At 44.9% G+C, this 17,058-nt stretch overlaps 12 non-coding genes and 1 pseudogene across 12 annotated transcripts; all 13 read right to left on the bottom strand.

Annotated features, from left to right (window-relative positions):
- Window positions 1-242: 242 nt before the first annotated feature.
- LOC144946393 (U5 spliceosomal RNA) lies at window positions 243-358 on the bottom strand. Its single transcript, XR_013639886.1, has one exon. It is a non-coding gene; the product is annotated as a U5 spliceosomal RNA (small nuclear RNA).
- Window positions 359-1,472: 1,114 nt separating this feature from the next.
- On the bottom strand, window positions 1,473-1,589 carry LOC144946322 (U5 spliceosomal RNA). The gene has a single exon (XR_013639823.1). It is a non-coding gene; the product is annotated as a U5 spliceosomal RNA (small nuclear RNA).
- A 356-nt stretch (window positions 1,590-1,945) lies between these two features.
- LOC144946392 (U5 spliceosomal RNA) lies at window positions 1,946-2,061 on the bottom strand. Its single transcript, XR_013639885.1, has one exon. It is a non-coding gene; the product is annotated as a U5 spliceosomal RNA (small nuclear RNA).
- A 354-nt stretch (window positions 2,062-2,415) lies between these two features.
- Window positions 2,416-2,531, bottom strand: LOC144946373 (U5 spliceosomal RNA). Its single transcript, XR_013639867.1, has one exon. It is a non-coding gene; the product is annotated as a U5 spliceosomal RNA (small nuclear RNA).
- Window positions 2,532-3,645: 1,114 nt separating this feature from the next.
- Window positions 3,646-3,761, bottom strand: LOC144946308 (U5 spliceosomal RNA). Its single transcript, XR_013639809.1, has one exon. It is a non-coding gene; the product is annotated as a U5 spliceosomal RNA (small nuclear RNA).
- Window positions 3,762-4,116: 355 nt separating this feature from the next.
- Window positions 4,117-4,232, bottom strand: LOC144946340 (U5 spliceosomal RNA). The gene has a single exon (XR_013639840.1). It is a non-coding gene; the product is annotated as a U5 spliceosomal RNA (small nuclear RNA).
- Window positions 4,233-5,343: 1,111 nt separating this feature from the next.
- Window positions 5,344-5,460, bottom strand: LOC144946321 (U5 spliceosomal RNA). Its single transcript, XR_013639822.1, has one exon. It is a non-coding gene; the product is annotated as a U5 spliceosomal RNA (small nuclear RNA).
- A 5,748-nt stretch (window positions 5,461-11,208) lies between these two features.
- Window positions 11,209-11,262, bottom strand: LOC144946357 (U5 spliceosomal RNA; annotated as a pseudogene).
- A 1,120-nt stretch (window positions 11,263-12,382) lies between these two features.
- LOC144946391 (U5 spliceosomal RNA) lies at window positions 12,383-12,498 on the bottom strand. The gene has a single exon (XR_013639884.1). It is a non-coding gene; the product is annotated as a U5 spliceosomal RNA (small nuclear RNA).
- A 354-nt stretch (window positions 12,499-12,852) lies between these two features.
- On the bottom strand, window positions 12,853-12,968 carry LOC144946390 (U5 spliceosomal RNA). Its single transcript, XR_013639883.1, has one exon. It is a non-coding gene; the product is annotated as a U5 spliceosomal RNA (small nuclear RNA).
- Window positions 12,969-14,076: 1,108 nt separating this feature from the next.
- LOC144946318 (U5 spliceosomal RNA) lies at window positions 14,077-14,192 on the bottom strand. The gene has a single exon (XR_013639819.1). It is a non-coding gene; the product is annotated as a U5 spliceosomal RNA (small nuclear RNA).
- Window positions 14,193-14,548: 356 nt separating this feature from the next.
- Window positions 14,549-14,664, bottom strand: LOC144946389 (U5 spliceosomal RNA). Its single transcript, XR_013639882.1, has one exon. It is a non-coding gene; the product is annotated as a U5 spliceosomal RNA (small nuclear RNA).
- A 355-nt stretch (window positions 14,665-15,019) lies between these two features.
- LOC144946388 (U5 spliceosomal RNA) lies at window positions 15,020-15,135 on the bottom strand. Its single transcript, XR_013639881.1, has one exon. It is a non-coding gene; the product is annotated as a U5 spliceosomal RNA (small nuclear RNA).
- Window positions 15,136-17,058: the final 1,923 nt, after the last annotated feature.

The raw sequence follows: 17,058 nt of genomic DNA, 5'->3' as shown, positions 1-17,058 counted from the left end.
CAGTGATTATTTAATTTCCATTAATGTGTTTACACGAGGGTTACTCAAGTAAAGGAGGGGGACAGGGGATGGACCCTTAACTGCAATAAACCCATCTTTGGAGTGAGACGGAAACGGCCAGTCAAATAATAAATAGCTGCATAAAGTTGTCGCCATGAACACAAAGTGTCCCACCCCTCTCTTTACATGACGTGAAGCACCCGCACCAAGTTCCCTGAATCTTTTTTTTTATTTCAAAGGAAACCCTGCCAGAGCAGGGTTACGAAAAATAGTTTAAGACTCATTAGAGTGTTCCTCTCCACGGAAATCTTTAGTAAAAGGCGAAAGATTTATTCGCTCTGAAGAGAAACCAGAGTAAAGTTTAGTTCAATCATTCGTATGTACTTATTGGAACACCCCCCCCATTTATCCTATGGGACCTGTTCTTCGCGACTTTAGTAAAATTAAAACGTCCTTTGATACAACTTTAAATCAGTGATTATTTAATTTCCATTAATGTTTTTAAACGAGGGTTACTCAAGTAAAGGTAATAGTATACTGCACATAGTTTACTTCGCATTGTGTTCATTGTACATAATTACAGTATTGGACCAATGGCGGACCCGTAAACATGGCCCAATAACTTGGTCAGCATCCGTTAGGTTTTTTAAATAAAGTCTCTTTTAATAAATATACTTGAATAAATATACTGTATCGTCATTTATTATGTGTATTATACATACCAACTGTCATCTATTATCTACATATGGCGCTGCATGTTTTCTTTAAACACTCGCCTTTTGCCCGTCCAAGGACAGGTGTATTGCAGTAAATCTGAAACTGGCAAGTGAAAAGCAGACGGCGACGTGCTATTCATTGCATTAATGCGTGTGCAATTTGTAAAGGCGCGGTGACACAGACCTATTCCATTTTACGGTTATAATCCCTTGTTCATCATGACGTCCTTTTTACTTTGATGTCTCAACAGCATTACGGAGATCGCGTGACGTGAGGGTTCTGCCTTTGTAGTGAGGGTTGTAAGTTGACGCCGAGGAGAGGAGGCCTCTTGGCCCCCCATGTGGAGTGACGTCAGCCGCTAATAATTATGAATGGGGGGGGGGGGTCCATTTGGAGGATGTCACCTGCTCTTGAAAAAAATAATGAGGGGGGCTGGTCGATGTGGAGTGACGTTATGAGAGTTAAAGACAGACATTACTGGGTGATTATAGTAGGTATTCGAGGAGGGGTGCGTCAAGCGTATGTATGGAGGTTGGGGGGGGTGTAAAAAGTACGCCTGCATCCAGAGAGGGGGACAGGGGATGGACCCGTAACTGCAATACACCCATCCTTGGAGTGAGTCGGAGATGGCTAGTCAGATAATAAATAGGCGCATAAAGTTGTCGCCATGAACACAAAGTGACCCACCCCTCTCTTTACATGACGTGACGCACCCATATCCAGCAAACCTCAATCTTTTTTTTTATTTTAAAGGAAACCCTGCCAGAACAGGGTTACGAAAAATAGTTTAAGACTCATTCGAGTGTTCCTCTCCACGGAAATCTTTAGTAAAAGGCGAAAGATTTATTCGCTCTGAAGAGAAACCAGAGTAAAGTTTAGTTCCATCATTCGTATGTACTTATCGGAGCACCCTCTCCATTTATCCTATGGGACCTGTTCTTCGCGACTTTAGTAAAATAAAAACGTCCTTTGATACAACTTTAAATCAGTGATTAATTAATTTCCATTAATGTTTTTACACGAGGGTTACTCAAGTAAAGGAGGGGGACAGGGGATGGACCCTTAACTGCAATACACCCATCTTTGGAGTGAGACGGAAACGGCTAGTCAAATAATAAATAGCTGCATAAAGTTGTCGCCATGAACACAAAGTGTCCCACGCCTCTCTTTACATGACGTGAAGCACCCGCACCAAGTTCCCTCAATCTTTTTTTTTATTTCAAAGGAAACCCTGCCAGAGCAGGGTTACGAAAAATAGTTTAAGACTCATTAGAGTGTTCCTCTCCACGGAAATCTTTAGTAAAAGGCGAAAGATTTATTCGCTCTGAAGAGAAACCAGAGTAAAGTTTAGTTCCATCATTCGTATGTACTTATCGGAGAACCCTCTCCATTTATCCTATGGGACCTGTTCTTCGCGACTTTAGTAAAATAAAAACGTCCTTTGATACAACTTTAAATCAGTGATTAATTAATTGCCATTAATGTTTTTACACGAGGGTTACTCAAGTAAAGGAGGGGGACAGGGGATGGACCCTTAACTGCAATACACCCATCTTTGGAGTGAGACGGAAACGGCTAGTCAAATAATAAATAGCTGCATAAAGTTGTCGCCATGAACACAAAGTGTCCCACCCCTCTCTTTACATGACGTGAAGCACCCGCACCAAGTACCCTCAATCTTTTTTTATTTCAAAGGAAACCCTGCCAGAGCAGGGTTACGAAAAATAGTTTAAGACTCTTTAGAGTGTTCCTCTCCACGGAAATCTTTAGTAAAAGGCGAAAGATTTATTCGCTCTGAAGAGAAACCAGAGTAAAGTTTAGTTCCATCATTCGTATGTACTTATTGGAACACCCTCTCCATTTATCCTATGGGACCTGTTCTTCGCGACTTTAGTAAAATTACAATGTCCTTTGATACAACTTTAAATCAGTGATTATTTAATTTCCATTAATGTTTTTAAACGAGGGTTACTCAAGTAAAGGTAATAGTATACTGCACATAGTTTACTTCGCATTGTGTTCATTGTACATAATTACAGTATTGGACCAATGGCGGACCCGTAAACATGGCCCAATAACTTGGTCAGCATCCGTTAGGTTTTTTAAATAAAGTCTCTTTTAATAAATATACTTGAATAAATATACTGTATCGTCATTTATTATGTGTATTATACATACCAACTGTCATCTATTATCTACATATGGCACTGCATGTTTTCTTTAAACACTCGCCTTTTGCCCGTCCAAGGACAAGTGTATTGCAGTAAATCTGAAACTGGCAAGTGAAAAGCAGACGGCGACGTGCTATTCATTGCATTAATGCGTGTGCAATTTGTAAAGGCGCGGTGACACAGACCTATTCCATTTTACGGTTATAATCCGTTGTTCATCATGACGTCCTTTTTACTTTGATGTCTCAACAGCATTACGGAGATCGCGTGACGTGAGGGTTCTGCCTTTGTAGTGAGGGTTGTAAGTTGACGCCGAGGAGAGGAGGCCCCTTGGCTCCCCATGTGGAGTGACGTCAACCGCTAATAATTATGAATGGGGGGGGGGGGTCCATTTGGAGGATGTCACCTGCTCTTGAAAAATAATGAGGGGGGCTGGTCGATGTGGAGTGACGTTACGAGAGTTAAGGACAGACATTACTGGGTAATTATAGTAGGTATTCAAGGAGGGGTGCGTCAATCGTATGTATGGAGGTTGGAGGGGGAGGTGTAAAAAGTACGCGTGCATCCAGAGAGGGGGACAGGGGATGGACCCGTAACTGCAATACAACCATCCTTGGAGTGAGTCGGAGATGGCTAGTCAGATAATAAATAGCTGCACAAAGTTGTCGCCATGAACACAAAGTGTCCAACCCCTCTCTTTACATGACGTGACGCACCCATATCCAGCAAACCTCAATCTTTTTTTATTTTAAAGGAAACCCTGCCAGAGCAGGGTTACGAAAAATAGTTTAAGACTCATTCGAGTGTTCCTCTCCACGGAAATCTTTAGTAAAAGGCGAAAGATTTATTCGCTCTGAAGAGAAACCAGAGTAAAGTTTAGTTCCATCATTCGTATGTACTTATCGGAGCACCCTCTCCATTTATCCTATGGGACCTGTTCTTCGCGACTTTAGTAAAATAAAAACGTCCTTTGATACAACTTTAAATCAGTGATTAATTAATTTCCATTAATGTGTTTACACGAGGGTTACTCAAGTAAAGGAGGGGGACAGGGGATGGACCCTTAACTGCAATACACCCATCTTTGGAGTGAGACGGAGACGGCTAGTCAAATAATAAATAGCTGCATAAAGTTGTCGCCATGAACACAAAGTGTCCCACCCCTCTCTTTACATGACGTGAAGCACCCGCACCAAGTACCCTCAATCTTTTTCTTATTTCAAAGGAAACCCTGCCAGAGCAGGGTTACGAAAAATAGTTTAAGACTCTTTAGAGTGTTCCTCTCCACGGAAATCTTTAGTAAAAGGCGAAAGATTTATTCGCTCTGAAGGGAAACCAGAGTAAAGTTTAGTTCCATCATTCGTATGTACTTATTGGAACACCCTCTCAATTTATCCTATGGGACCTGTTCTTCGCGACTTTAGTAAAATTAAAACGTCCTTTGATACAACTTTAAATCAGTGATTATTTAATTTCCATTAATGTTTTTAAACGAGGGTTACTCAAGTAAAGGTAATAGTATACTGCACATAGTTTACTTCGCATTGTGTTCATTGTACATAATTACAGTATTGGACCAATGGCGGACCCGTAAACATGGCCCAATAACTTGGTCAGCATCCGTTAGGTTTTTTAAATAAAGTCTCTTTTAATAAATATACTTGAATAAATATACTGTATCGTCATTTATTATGTGTATTATACATACCAACTGTCATCTATTATCTACATATGGCGCTGCATGTTTTCTTTAAACACTCGCCTTTTGCCCGTCCAAGGACAGGTGTATTGCAGTAAATCTGAAACTGGCAAGTGAAAAGCAGACGGCGACGTGCTATTCATTGCATTAATGCGTGTGCAATTTGTAAAGGCGCGGTGACACAGACCTATTCCATTTTACGGTTATAATCCCTTGTTCATCATGACGTCCTTTTTACTTTGATGTCTCAACAGCATTACGGAGATCGCGTGACGTGAGGGTTCTGCCTTTGTAGTGAGGGTTGTAAGTTGACGCCGAGGAGAGGAGGCCTCTTGGCCCCCCATGTGGAGTGACGTCAGCCGCTAATAATTATGAATGGGGGGGGGGGTCCATTTGGAGGATGTCACCTGCTCTTGAAAAATAATGAGGGGGGCTGGTCGATGTGGAGTGACGTTATGAGAGTTAAGGACAGACATTACTGGGTGATTATAGTAGGTATTCGAGGAGGGGTGCGTCAAGCGTATGTATGGAGGTTGGGGGGGGTGTAAAAAGTACGCCTGCATCCAGAGAGGGGGACAGGGGATGGACCCGTAACTGCAATACACCCATCCTTGGAGTGAGTCGGAGATGGCTAGTCAGATAATAAATAGGCGCATAAAGTTGTCGCCATGAACACAAAGTGTCCCACCCCTCTCTTTACATGACGTGACGCACCCATATCCAGCAAACCTCAATCTTTTTTTTTATTTTAAAGGAAACCCTGCCAGAACAGGGTTACGAAAAATAGTTTAAGACTCATTCGAGTGTTCCTCTCCACGGAAATCTTTAGTAAAAGGCGAAAGATTTATTCGCTCTGAAGAGAAACCAGAGTAAAGTTTAGTTCCATCATTCGTATGTACTTATCGGAGCACCCTCTCCATTTATCCTATGGGACCTGTTCTTCGCGACTTTAGTAAAATAAAAACGTCCTTTGATACAACTTTAAATCAGTGATTAATTAATTTCCATTAATGTTTTATACGAGGGTTACTCAAGTAAAGGAGGGGGACAGGGGATGGACCCTTAACTGCAATACACCCATCCTTGGAGTGAGTCGGAGATGGCTAGTCAGATAATAAATAGCTGCATAAAGTTGTCGCCATGAACACAAAGTGTCCCACCCCTCTCTTTACATGACGTGAAGCACCCGCACCAAGTACCCTCAATCTTTTTTTTTATTTCAAAGGAAACCCTGCCAGAGCAGGGTTACGAAAAACAGTTTAAGACTCATTAGAGTGTTCCTCTCCACGGAAATCTTTAGTAAAGGTATTTAAAAGCGGTTATTTCAAATATATACAGTCAACAGTTTCAAAGTAACAACAACAACCCCCGAGAGGGACATTGCCTCCGGTACAGAATCCCTCACAGTTCCGCAACATATGGAAGGTACTGACAACCGCAACACTCTTTCTTGGTCCATCAGATGTACTGTATAGCAAACAAGAATCCGCCATTGCCGACCCGAGTCTCACTCCTCAATTCCCAGTACTATTGCTAAGTTAATTTGCACAAGTGCTACCTGTGTCAACATGCGCGGCATGGAGGTGGAGGCCACTGCCATTTCTTTTTTGCTGCCTCACTGCCCATTCTTGCCTTATCCACCTCCACCACCCGCCAAAGCAGCCTGCAGGTCAGGCGGTAAACATCTGCAGGTGTCATATCGGTGCCCCTGGTCATCAAACCTCGCGCCTTCCACAAGGCTTCTTTTACAGCCCCAACAATGGCCCATGCCTGAGTCCAGGCCCTTCCCGCCCTTCGCCGAAAGACTCCCCAAATAATGCTTGGCACATTAACCATGACAGGATAGAAAGGTGCTAACAAAGGCTGGCACAGCTCCCACACTTCCTTCGCAAAAGGACATCGCACAAACACATGACCCGCATACTCATCCGCACTACAGCCCCTTGGGCACTTAGGAGTGCGGGCCAATTGGCGTGAATGCATAAACGCTCTGCATGTCAGCCTATCCCATACCGCCAGCCAAGATATATCCCTTTGCACCTTAGTTAGTGCCTCAGAAGACACATTTTCCCATATTTGCTGGTGAAGGACACTCCGTGCACCTGGTACCCCTTCGCAGGTCTCCTTCTTGACCATCTCAGCAAGAACACTTCGTGGGAGCCACGAATCTCTTACAAGGGCCGGCTCATATTCTGCAATGTACTTGCTAACCGCAGCACACAGCCACCCCTGCGTCCAAGCGAGGGGCGTACAAAGAGGCAGTGAAGCCATCCCTAATCTACGTAGGAGCCATGCCAGTCTATATCGCACAAAATATGAGGCTTTTGCCTGGAGCCCATCTGCAAAAAACAAGCGAATTGTATTACAAACAAAGATTGTACTCAGAGTACGTGCGACGTTAGGGGCTCCCCTCCCACCGTTCGCAGGATTTTTATACATGGTCTCCCTCTTCACCCGGTCCATCCCACCCCCCCAGATGAACCTGAAAAACAGCATCTCAATATAATGCAACGTTTGTGCACCTGGCGGAAAGATGTATGCCAGGTAATTGAGCACAGGTAACATTTCTGCTTTCAAAACCAAAATCTTCCCTTCCATAGTAAGGCTTCTGGTCATCCATCTGACTAGCCTGCCCTTCACAACCTTAATCTTTTCCCTCCAGTTCCTTTTTCCAGAATCCTTTACGTAAAAAGTGACCCCCAATATCCTAATCCCTTCCACCTGTACTTTCAGCTCTGTCGGGCAACCTTCGAAGAGCTTAGGGTTTCCAAAAAACATAATCTCACTCTTACTCAGGTTAATCCTAGATCCCGAGGCTAAGTGAAAAAGTCTCGCCAACTCCAAAACCCCCCATACCGAGGAGACATCCCTACAGAACACCACGATATCATCCATATACAGAATTATTTTTACCTGCTCTCCACTCCCCGGGATGGACACCCCTCGAATCCTCTGACTGGCTCTGACAGCCTGGGCAAAAGGTTCCATGCAAATAACAAACAAGACTGGTGACATGGGGCACCCTTGCCTCACACCCGATCGAACTGGAACAGCTTCAGACAGGACCCCATTTATCAAAAGTCTACTAGAAAGATTACTATATAACTTTTGTACCCAACTAACCAGTTGTTCTCCTATCCCCATATGAGTCAACACTGAAAACAAGTAGTCATGTGATATGCGGTCAAAAGCTTTCTCTTGATCTAAACTAAGGAGCCCCAGTGGCCCTCCCCCTTCTATTGTGGACTCTATGACTTCCCTTAATAAGATGAGGCTGTCTGAGATATGTCTGCCTGGGACAGCACATGTTTGGTCTGCTTGTGTAACTTCAGCCACCACACTTCCCAATCGTGCCGCAATGGTTTTGGCCAATATCTTGTAATCTGTATTCAACAGAGTAATTGGGCGCCAGTTCCCGATGTCGCTGCGGGCCCCCTTCCCCTTATATATAAGGGATATAACCCCTCCCCTCATGGACTCCGGCACTGGCCCATCAGCCAAGATTTCCCTGTATAATTGCAACAAGTCCTGTTTAATAGTGTCCCAGAACTTGACGTAGAATTCGGCTGGTATCCCGTCGCTACCAGGAGTCTTTTGCAGCCGCAAACCTCTCACGGCCTTATTCAGTTCCTCCATTTGTATTTGCCCATTCACCTCGTCTGGGGCCTCGACCTGTTGTTTAACTTCCCCAAGAAAAAAATCCCGGGCGTCCACCTCCGATATTTTATGGCTATAGAGGTCTGCATAATACTCTCGTGCAACCTCAACAACACCTTCCGTCTGTGTCTGCCTACCAAGGCTAGGGCTAACGAGCTCATGGATGACACTGTTGGGTTTCCTGCACTTTCTAAAAAAGAAACGCGTACACTTTTCTCCCTCTTCCACTGCCCTAACCCGTGCCCTAAAAACGAACTGCGCTGCCTGATTTTCAAGTGACAAGGAAATCTTGTCTTTTAAATGCCTTATTTCGTCCACCATAGGAAAACCTAATTCCAGCAACCGGTATGCCTTCTCCAGCTTGTCGTTCAAGCCCTTCATCTCATTCCTAACACTCATCCTTTTGCTGTGTGCCTGATAGAAACCCCTAGTCCGACTTTTAACCATCTCCCACCATTCAGCCATGGTGCCGAAGCAACACTGTAGGCTCCTCCATTCTACATAATGTTGAATGAAGGCCCTCACCAGCTTCTCATCTTCCAGGAAACTCGTGTTCATTTTCCAGATCCCCTTCCCTAACATTACTCCCCCTGGGATTTGAATCTTCGCCATAATCAATTTGTGATCCGAGAAAGAGACTGGCACAGTCTCTACATGCTCCACTGTAACCTTAGCAGAAACAAAAATAAAATCAATTCTCGAATGCAAAGATCCAGAGCTACTGACCCAGGTGAAGCCAGGAAGTGCTGGGTACAAGAACCTAAAGGTATCAGTCAAATCAAAATCTTTAACTAAAGCACTGAGCCCTCTAGAAGAAGGATCTATCCTCCGACTCCCAGTGGCAGGCAGAACGTCTGATAAGCTGAGTGGGCAGTTAAAATCTCCACCCAGGACAACATGTCTCTGTGTGACCAGCAGGGCAGATATATTACCCCACAGCTCCACTCGCTCCGAACACTGCGTAGGAGCATATACATTGATTAGACGGACTGCAGTTCCTCTATATATGGCATCGACATAATGCAGTCGGCCAGGAACAACTTCCTGGGCCTCCTGTACCTCCACACTTCGGCTTCCTATGAGGATGGCAACCCCAGAGCATCTGTTAACATTGCTCCCAGACCAAAAACATTGTCCATCCCAGGATTCAGTCAGTTTTGCCTGGTCGAGGGAATAAGGCAGGTGGCATTCCTGCAAAAAATAAATGTCTCTCTTTAGAGTCCGCAAATAATGAACCGTTGCTTTACGTTTAGCTGCTCCCCAGATTCCTCGCACGTTGACCGATGCAACAGAGAGCGCCATGACCAAGGGTGTTTAGTCCGGCTCAGCAGAAAAGTCCTCCAACAATGAGTAGCAATTTTCATCAACAAGGTCCAACAAACTCTCGGCTTGCACAGATTTCGGGTAAGACCCAATCTCTTGGCTCAGCTTGGCTGTTATCTCTTCTTCAGATGAAGCCAAGTTTTCTGTTGAAGAGTCAGACAATTGGGGGCATTTCCCTGGAACAGACCATGATGAGGCACTCGGTGCTCTCCTCTTCCTCTTTGCTTTCTGCCAGCCTGTCCTCTCGAATGACACTCTCTTGTCCACTTTCTTCTGCCGTTCTCCATCGTCCTCTGTCGTCTCAGCTTCCACTGCCCAGTCAGCCACAGTTGGCTCAGAGACTGCCTCCTCCATCACATTGGCCCTGGAGCTGTCTTCCTGCTGACTCGTAGATTCTCCTCCATCCACAGGCAGCACTTCCAGCTCCTTTCTTTCATCCTCCTGCTCCAAAAGTGGCGCTCTCTGGACGACTGTCGCTCCATCGACATCATCAGCAACCAAATTATGTGGAGTGTGCTCCAACAAAGGTTCGGCTTTCTCATCAGCAGCCTGGTTTTTACGTGCCCGGACCATATTTGCATATGATTCAGGGCAGTTCCGGTAAAAATGGTCCTTGCTTCCACAGAGGTTGCATTGCGCTGGGGCTTGGCAATTATCCACTGTATGATCCAGGGACTTGCAGCAGTAGCACACTCGTGCTTCACATGCCACTGCTAGATGACCCCGTCTACCGCACCTTCTGCAGAGCTTGGGTTGGCCTTCGTAGACAATGAAGCCTTTACTCCCACCAATGTTGAGGGCGCTAGGAATGTGTTGCAGGGCACCGACCGCAGTTCTCAGCCTCACCCGCCACTGTCTAGCACCAGTCCAGATGCCCAGTGAATCCTGGACACGTTTGCAGTTTGATAACAGATGGCAATGCTGTCGCAGCCACACCTCCACATCATGATCGGGAAGCGATTCATTATACAAAAAGACCGTCACCATTTTCGTGTCCAATTCTGACAGCAAATGCAGCTTGAGCAGAGACAGGGGCCTCTCGCCTGCTTTTTCCTCAAAACGTGTCAGAAAGCGCTGTAGTAAATTGCTTGTCTTAAAACTAACATCAAAGGCTCTGCCGCCCGGCAAAGCTATCAAGCAAAATAGGTCCATGGGCTCAAATTTCAGCATACCCATAACCACAGTTCGCACAAAAATCGAGCGGTCCATAGTCACCTCTTCTGGCACGTCCTCCTTGAAGGCAACTCGGACACAGTTGTGGCGTCTGGCACGATCCGGCGTGAAGCCTGCTCGCGGCCCACCGCGCCTACGGCCTGCACGTTCCTGGTGCTGTTCCGCCGATGCAGGTTCTGCATTCTCCTTAGCAGTCTGTGCCCGCTGGCCAGCAGGCTCCCCGATGTCCGTAGCACTCCTGTCAAGGCCAGCAGGCACGTGCAGCCTCCCCAGCAGCTGGCTCCCCTCAGTCGAGACTGACGACTGAGCCAAGGCACTCTCCTTCCGCACTCCAGACCGTTGAGCTGTGGCAGTTTCCACCTCCGCAGCAGTTGACGTGGCTTGCTCATCCCGGATCATCTCCACAGCTTGGCAGGTCTCCATATCTATTGGCCGAGCACCCACTGGCCTCACGGCCAGGGTTGCCCGCCTCTCTACGGAAATCTTTAGTAAAAGGCGAAAGATTTATTCGCTCTGAAGAGAAACCAGAGTAAAGTTTAGTTCCATCATTCGTATGTACTTATTGGAACACCCTCTCCATTTATCCTATGGGACCTGTTCTTCGCGACTTTAGTAAAATTAAAACGTCCTTTGATACAACTTTAAATCAGTGATTATTTAATTTCCATTAATGTTTTTAAACGAGGGTTACTCAAGTAAAGGTAATAGTATACTGCACATAGTTTACTTCGCATTGTGTTCATTGTACATAATTACAGTATTGGACCAATGGCGGACCCGTAAACATGGCCCAATAACTTGGTCAGCATCCGTTAGGTTTTTTAAATAAAGTCTCTTTTAATAAATATACTTGAATAAATATACTGTATCGTCATTTATTATGTGTATTATACATACCAACTGTCATCTATTATCTACATATGGCGCTGCATGTTTTCTTTAAACACTCGCCTTTTGCCCGTCCAAGGACAGGTGTATTGCAGTAAATCTGAAACTGGCAAGTGAAAAGCAGACGGCGACGTGCTATTCATTGCATTAATGCGTGTGCAATTTGTAAAGGCGCGGTGACACAGACCTATTCCATTTTACGGTTATAATCCCTTGTTCATCATGACGTCCTTTTTACTTTGATGTCTCAACAGCATTACGGAGATCGCGTGACGTGAGGGTTCTGCCTTTGTAGTGAGGGTTGTAAGTTGACGCCGAGGAGAGGAGGCCCCTTGGCCCCCCACGTGGAGTGACGTCAGCCACTAATAATTATGAATGGGGGGGGGGTCCATTTGGAGGATGTCACCTGCTCTTGAAAAATAATGAGGGGGGCTGGTCGATGTGGAGTGACGTTATGAGAGGTAAGGACAGACATTACTGGGTGATTATAGTAAGTATTCGAGGAGGGGTGCGTCAAGCGTATGTACGGAGGTTGGGGGGGTGTAAAAAGTACGCCTGCATCCAGAGAGGGGGACAGGGGATGGACCCGTAACTGCAATACACCCATCCTTGGAGTGAGTCGGAGATGGCTAGTCAGATAATAAATAGCTGCATAAAGTTGTCGCCATGAACACAAAGTGTCCCACCCCTCTCTTTACATGACGTGACGCACCCATATCCAGCAAACCTTAATCTTTTTTTTATTTTAAAGGAAACCCTGCCAGAGCAGGGTTACGAAAAATAGTTTAAGACTCATTAGAGTGTTCCTCTCCACGGAAATCTTTAGTAAAAGGCGAAAGATTTATTCGCTCTGAAGAGAAACCAGAGTAAAGTTTACTTCCATCATTCGTATGTACTTATCGGAGCACCCTCTCCATTTATCCTATGGGACCTGTTCTTCGCGACTTTAGTAAAATAAAAACGTCCTTTGATACAACTTTAAATCAGTGATTAATTAATTTCCATTAATGTTTTATACGAGGGTTACTCAAGTAAAGGAGGGGGACAGGGGATGGACCCTTAACTGCAATACACCCATCTTTGGAGTGAGACGGAAACGGCTAGTCAAATAATAAATAGCTGCATAAAGTTGTCGCCATGAACACAAAGTGTCCGACCCCTCTCTTTACATGACGTGAAGCACCCGCACCAAGTTCCCTCAATCTTTTTTTTATTTCAAAGGAAACCCTGCCAGAGCAGGGTTACGAAAAATAGTTTAAGACTCATTAGAGTGTTCCTCTCCACGGAAATCTTTAGTAAAAGGCGAAAGATTTATTCGCTCTGAAGAGAAACCAGAGTAAAGTTTAGTTCCATCATTCGTATGTACTTATTGGAACACCCTCTCCATTTATCCTATGGGACCTGTTCTTCGCGACTTTAGTAAAATTAAAACGTCCTTTGATACAACTTTAAATCAGTGATTATTTAATTTCCATTAATGTTTTTAAACGAGGGTTACTCAAGTAAAGGTAATAATATACTGCACATAGTTTACTTCGCATTGTGTTCATTGTACATAATTACAGTATTGGACCAATGGCGGACCCGTAAACATGGCCCAATAACTTGGTCAGCATCCGTTAGGTTTTTTAAATAAAGTCTCTTTTAATAAATATACTTGAATAAATATACTGTATCGTCATTTATTATGTGTATTATACATACCAACTGTCATCTATTATCTACATATGGCACTGCATGTTTTCTTTAAACATACGCCTTTTGCCCGTCCAAGGACAAGTGTATTGCAGTAAATCTGAAACTGGCAAGTGAAAAGCAGACGGCGACGTGCTATTCATTGCATTAATGCGTGTGCAATTTGTAAAGGCGCGGTGACACAGACCTATTCCATTTTACGGTTATAATCCGTTGTTCATCATGACGTCCTTTTTACTTTGATGTCTCAACAGCATTACGGAGATCGCGTGACGTGAGGGTTCTGCCTTTGTAGTGAGGGTTGTAAGTTGACGCCGAGGAGAGGAGGCCCCTTGGCTCCCCATGTGGAGTGACGTCAACCGCTAATAATTATGAATGGGGGGGAGGTGTCCATTTGGAGGATGTCAGCTGCTCTTGAAAATTAATGAGGGGGGCTGGTCGATGTGGAGTGACGTTACGAGAGTTAAGGACAGACATTACTGGGTGATTATAGTAGGTATTCGAGGAGGGGTGCGTCAAGCGTATGTATGGAGGTTGGGGGGGGGTGTAAAAAGTACGCCTGCATCCAGAGAGGGGGACAGGGAATGGACCCGTAACTGCAATACACCCATCCTTGGAGTGAGTCGGAGATGGCTAGTCAGATAATAGCTGCATAAAGTTGTCGCCATGAACACAAAGTGTCCCACCCCTCTCTTTACATGACGTGACGCACCCATATCCAGCAAACCTCAATCTTTTTTTATTTTAAAGGAAACCCTGCCAGAGCAGGGTTACGAAAAATAGTTTAAGACTCACTCGAGTGTTCCTCTCCACGGAAATCTTTAGTAAAAGGCGAAAGATTTATTCGCTCTGAAGAGAAACCAGAGTAAAGTTTAGTTCCATCATTCGTATGTACTTATCAGAGCACCCTCTCCATTTATCCTATGGGACCTGTTCTTCGCGACTTAAGTAAAATAAAAACGTCCTTTGATACAACTTTAAATCAGTGATTAATTAATTTCCATTAATGTTTTTACACGAGGGTTACTCAAGTAAAGGAGGGGGACAGGGGATGGACCCTTAACTGCAATACACCCATCTTTGGAGTGAGACGGAAACGGCTAGTCAAATAATAAATAGCTGCATAAAGTTGTCGCCATGAACACAAAGTGTCCCACCCCTCTCTTTACATGACGTGAAGCACCCGCACCAAGTTCCCTCAATCTTTTTTTTTATTTCAAAGGAAACCCTGCCAGAGCAGGGTTACGAAAAATAGTTTAAGACTCATTAGAGTGTTCCTCTCCACGGAAATCTTTAGTAAAAGGCGAAAGATTTATTCGCTCTGAAGAGAAACCAGAGTAAAGTTTAGTTCCATCATTCGTATGTACTTATCAGAGCACCCTCTCCATTTATCCTATGGGACCTGTTCTTCGCGACTTTAGTAAAATAAAAACGTCCTTTGATACAACTTTAAATCAGTGATTAATTAATTGCCATTAATGTTTTTACACGAGGGTTACTCAAGTAAAGGAGGGGGACAGGGGATGGACCCGTAACTGCAATACACCCATCTTTGGAGTGAGACGGAAACGGCTAGTCAAATAATAAATAGCTGCATAAAGTTGTCGCCATGAACACAAAGTGTCCCACCCCTCTCTTTACATGACGTGAAGCACCCGCACCAAGTTCCCTCAATCTTTTTTTTATTTCAAAGGAAACCCTGCCAGAGCAGGGTTACGAAAAATAGTTTAAGACTCATTAGAGTGTTCCTCTCCACGGAAATCTTTAGTAAAAGGCGAAAGATTTATTCGCTCTGAAGAGAAACCAGAGTAAAGTTTAGTTCCATCATTCGTATGTACTTATCGGAGCACCCTCTGCATTTATCCTATGGGACCTGTTCTTCGCGACTTTAGTAAAATAAAAACGTCCTTTGATACAACTTTAAATCAGTGATTAATTAATTGCCATTAATGTTTTTACACGAGGGTTACTCAAGTAAAGGAGGGGGACAGGGGATGGACCCTTAACTGCAATACACCCATCTTTGGAGTGAGACGGAAACGGCTAGTCAAATAATAAATAGCTGCATAAAGTTGTCGCCATGAACACAAAGTGTCCCACCCCTCTCTTTACATGACGTGAAGCACCCGCACCAAGTACCCTCAATCTTTTTTTTATTTCAAAGGAAACCCTGCCAGAGCAGGGTTACGAAAAATAGTTTAAGACTCTTTAGAGTGTTCCTCTCCACGGAAATCTTTAGTAAAGGTATTTAAAAGCTTTTATTTCAAATATATACAGTCAACAGTTTCAAAGTAACAACAACAACCCCCGAGAGGGACATTGCCTCCGGTACAGAATCCCTCACAGTTCCGCAACATATGGAAGGTACTGACAACCGCAACACTCTTTCTTGGTCCATCAGATGTACTGTATAGCAAACAAGAATCCGCCATTGCCGACCCGAGTCTCACTCCTCAATTCCCAGTACTATTGCTAAGTTAATTTGCACAAGTGCTACCTGTGTCAACATGCGCGGCATGGAGGTGGAGGCCACTGCCATTTCTTTTTTGCTGCCTCACTGCCCATTCTTGCCTTATCCACCTCCACCACCCGCCAAAGCAGCCTGCAGGTCAGGCGGTAAACATCTGCAGGTGTCATATCGGTGCCCCTGGTCATCAAACCTCGCGCCTTCCACAAGGCTTCTTTTACAGCCCCAACAATGGCCCATGCCTGAGTCCAGGCCCTTCCCGCCCTTCGCCGAAAGACTCCCCAAATAATGCTTGACACATTAACCATGACAGGATAGAAAGGTGCTAACAAAGGCTGGCACAGCTCCCACACTTCCTTCGCAAAAGGACATCGCACAAACACATGACCCGCATACTCATCCGCACTACAGCCCCTTGGGCACTTAGGAGTGCGGGCCAATTGGCGTGAATGCATAAATGCTCTGCATGTCAGCCTATCCCATACCGCCAGCCAAGATATATCCCTTTGCACCTTAGTTAGTGCCTCAGAAGACACATTTTCCCATATTTGCTGGTGAAGGACACTCCGTGCACCTGGTACCCCTTCGCAGGTCTCCTTCTTGACCATCTCAGCAAGAACACTTCGTGGGAGCCACGAATCTCTTACAAGGGCCGGCTCATATTCTGCAATGTACTTGCTAACCGCAGCACACAGCCACCCCTGTGTCCAAGCGAGGGGCGTACAAAGAGGCAGTGAAGCCATCCCTAATCTACGTAGGAGCCATGCCAGTCTATATCGCACAAAATATGAGGCTTTTGCCTGGAGCCCATCTGCAAAAAACAAGCGAATTGTATTACAAACAAAGATTGTACTCAGAGTACCTGCGACGTTAGGGGCTCCCCTCCCACCGTTCGCAGGATTTTTATACATGGTCTCCCTCTTCACCCGGTCCATCCCACCCCCCCAGATGAACCTGAAAAACAGCATCTCAATATAATGCAACGTTTGTGCACCTGGCGGAAAGATGTATGCCAGGTAATTGAGCACAGGTAACATTTCTGCTTTCAAAACCAAAATCTTCCCTTCCATAGTAAGGCTTCTGGTCATCCATCTGACTAGCCTGCCCTTCACAACCTTAATCTTTTCCCTCCAGTTCCTTTTTCCAGAATCCTTTACGTAAAAAGTGACCCCCAATATCCTAATCCCTTCCACCTGTACTTTCAGCTCTGTCGGGCAACCTTCGAAGAGCTTAGGGTTTCTCTTGATCTTTAGTAAAATTAAAACGTC

Source organism: Lampetra fluviatilis, chromosome 40 (assembly GCF_964198595.1).
Source record: "Lampetra fluviatilis chromosome 40, kcLamFluv1.1, whole genome shotgun sequence".
Taxonomy (NCBI): domain Eukaryota; kingdom Metazoa; phylum Chordata; class Hyperoartia; order Petromyzontiformes; family Petromyzontidae; genus Lampetra; species Lampetra fluviatilis.
Note: the sequence above shows the minus strand (reverse complement) of the source record. Positions and strands in the feature narration are given on the sequence as shown.